The 2,500-nt window shown below is 37.7% G+C and overlaps 1 long non-coding RNA gene and 1 other non-coding gene across 2 annotated transcripts in view; both read left to right on the plus strand.

Annotated features, from left to right (window-relative positions):
• The window catches only part of LOC137646876 (uncharacterized), a 117,949-nt gene that overhangs the window by 36,134 nt on the left and 79,315 nt on the right, over window positions 1-2,500 (plus strand). The gene's annotated exons all lie outside the window — the stretch shown is intronic.
• Window positions 1,853-1,946, plus strand: TRNAY-GUA (transfer RNA tyrosine (anticodon GUA)). Its single transcript has 2 exons — window positions 1,853-1,889; window positions 1,911-1,946. It is a non-coding gene; the product is annotated as a tRNA-Tyr (tRNA).

The raw sequence follows: 2,500 nt of genomic DNA on the forward strand, positions 1-2,500 counted from the left end.
TGAGCAGTTCTACACAAAACTACTGTACCGATTTTGACCTAACTTGGTAGTCATATTGGGTATGACTCAAGGATGAATCTGTGATATTTTGGATAAAGTTCATTAAATTACAAGGACGAAGCAATACTTCGATAATAATCGCACTGCTAAGTAAATGGCAAAGATAGTATTAGTTTATGTTTTATGGTATGACGCAAGGATAGATCCATTAGATTTTGAAGAAAATACATCGAAGTGCAAATACGCACACTGCATTTTAAGAGCAAAATAATAATGCTTTACATAACAAAGACATGTTCCCTACTGACTGCCCTTATAGTTTTTGTTGTTGTTATCATCGGCTTCAAGCTTCAGTTGTAAATCAATGCTCTTTTAAGCTATTTTCATGTATGTCTTTGCCCGTTTTGAATAAAAAAAAATACTGTTTTGCTTGTAAATGAGAGGCCTATTAAACTTTCTTATATGATCTGTTGCTTATTTTGAACAAAAATAACAAACCAACAACATCCTTATTTATGCTCTTGCCTCCACAGCGTACTTGTACCTCAATGTATTTTCTTCAAAACCTAATTGAGAGAGAGAGAGAGAGAGAGAGAGAGAGAGAGAGAGAGAGAGAGAGAGAGAGAGAGAGGAGAAAGAGAGAGAGAGAGAGAGAGAGTCCTCAAATCTTGTTTGTTAATTCTTTAGTCTGGATAGCTAGCCAATTTGATCCTACCTGAAGCAATATCTACTGAAGTATTGTTTATTTATTTTTAACTGTTGTGACTTTGGGTCATACCTAACATGTCCACCAAGTTTTGTTGAAATTGGTTTTGTAGTTTTAGTTTGATGTTGTTCACAAAAACAAAATCCATTTACACAACGTTGCAGTTATTTTCAAAGTACTGCTGCTTTAATTGTAGCTCGACGTAAGTTTCTTCAAAATCTAATGGATTTGTCCTTGGGTCATCCTTAATCTGTCCACCAAATTTCGTTGGAAATTAATTCAAAGTCTCATCCTAGTACCGTAAATATTATTCATATATAAGACTTTTGAACTCTGTGGTTCTAGAGTGTCTTACGCAGTAATAGAAGATGAGAGACAAAATAGATAATATGTTAAAAGGATGTTTGAAGCAGAATCTTTGCATAAGGAAAACACCTTTTATTTTTCCTTCATACAAGGGATTTTCTGTTCGCATATTGAAAGCAATGTCTTTTCCATCTTCTCTGTCAGATTAGTAAAAAGTTTTTTTTTTTATTCGGTGTCTTCAACCATCCATTAATCGCCCTCATGTTTTCATCACGCCTTATTGTGGTGGTTTCTTAATATTTTTTTCCCAACCATGGCCACAAAAGTATCTTAGTTGGGTATATTGTGAAAGATATAAAAGCTAAAATTATTTTTAGTTTCTTACTTTGTATTGATTAATGGATCTTGTAAAAGAGAGGGCATTGTAGTTCCCATGGTCATCAAGAACAAGAAATATATTTATAATATATATAGGCGAAGTGAGAAATAGAGGACACTTCCTGAATTTACTCAAAAGCATTCGAATAAAAAAATCCAACGTTTTAGAACTCCAACCTCAAAGAGAACAAGAAAAGGAAAACAAAGCAGAGGAGAGAGAGAGGAGAGAGAGAGAGAGAGAGAGAGAGAGAGAGAGAGAGAGAGAGAGAGAGAGAGAGAGAGAGAGAGAATTTCCTACCTTTACCAGACTAATTTTCGGACTGGCTGCACCGGAGAGTGGAGACCTGTTGCTTGGCGCCAGAGTCTCTCTCCTCTCTCTCTCTCTCTCTCTCTCTCTCTCTCTCTCTCTCTCTCTCTCTCTCAAGTTGCTTCAGATTGACGTTACCGCCGCAACTTTCCATCCCTTCGATAGCTCAGTTGGTAGAGCGGTGGACTGTAGTAGGTAAACTTTCGAGCAGACATCCATAGGTCACTGGTTCGAATCCGGTTCGAAGGAGTGTCAGTTTTTACTTTGAAATATGCATTAATTTGTAATGTAAAGTAGGAGAGGAAAGGATGAGTAAGAACTTTGCCATAGGTAATTTTCTAAAAAATATTAGTGCAGTTGTGTTATGGGCCTGGCCTGGGTAGGGATAGGGAAGTGGGGAATAGGGGATAAGGATAAGGATGAGTACCCCTGGATACAATCCAGTTTATAGCCCGAAGGCAGGTACTCGGGATGGGAAAGAGTAAGAAAAAAGGGGGAAAAAGAAGTATAGGAGGAGAGTAAAAGAAAGGGGCAGACCCTCTTGCAATGTTAGGTAGAATAAGGTAGAGTGGATAGGAGAGGAAAGGAAAGGTTGTGTTATGGGTAAAAATAAGAACTTTCAATGGGTAATTTACTTGGGGAATTAGTACTGTTATGTTAGGGTTAAAATGGGCGTGGGTGGGGGCTGGCATTGGCAAAGAATTCGTTATCATATCGATGTGAGACTATTCTCTCTCTCTCTCTCTCTCTCTCTCTCTCTCTCTCTCTCTCTCTCTCTCTCTCTCTCTCTCTCTCTCTCTTTC

The sequence above is a fragment of the Palaemon carinicauda genome, chromosome 9 (genome assembly GCF_036898095.1).
Source record: "Palaemon carinicauda isolate YSFRI2023 chromosome 9, ASM3689809v2, whole genome shotgun sequence".
Lineage (NCBI taxonomy): Eukaryota > Metazoa > Arthropoda > Malacostraca > Decapoda > Palaemonidae > Palaemon > Palaemon carinicauda.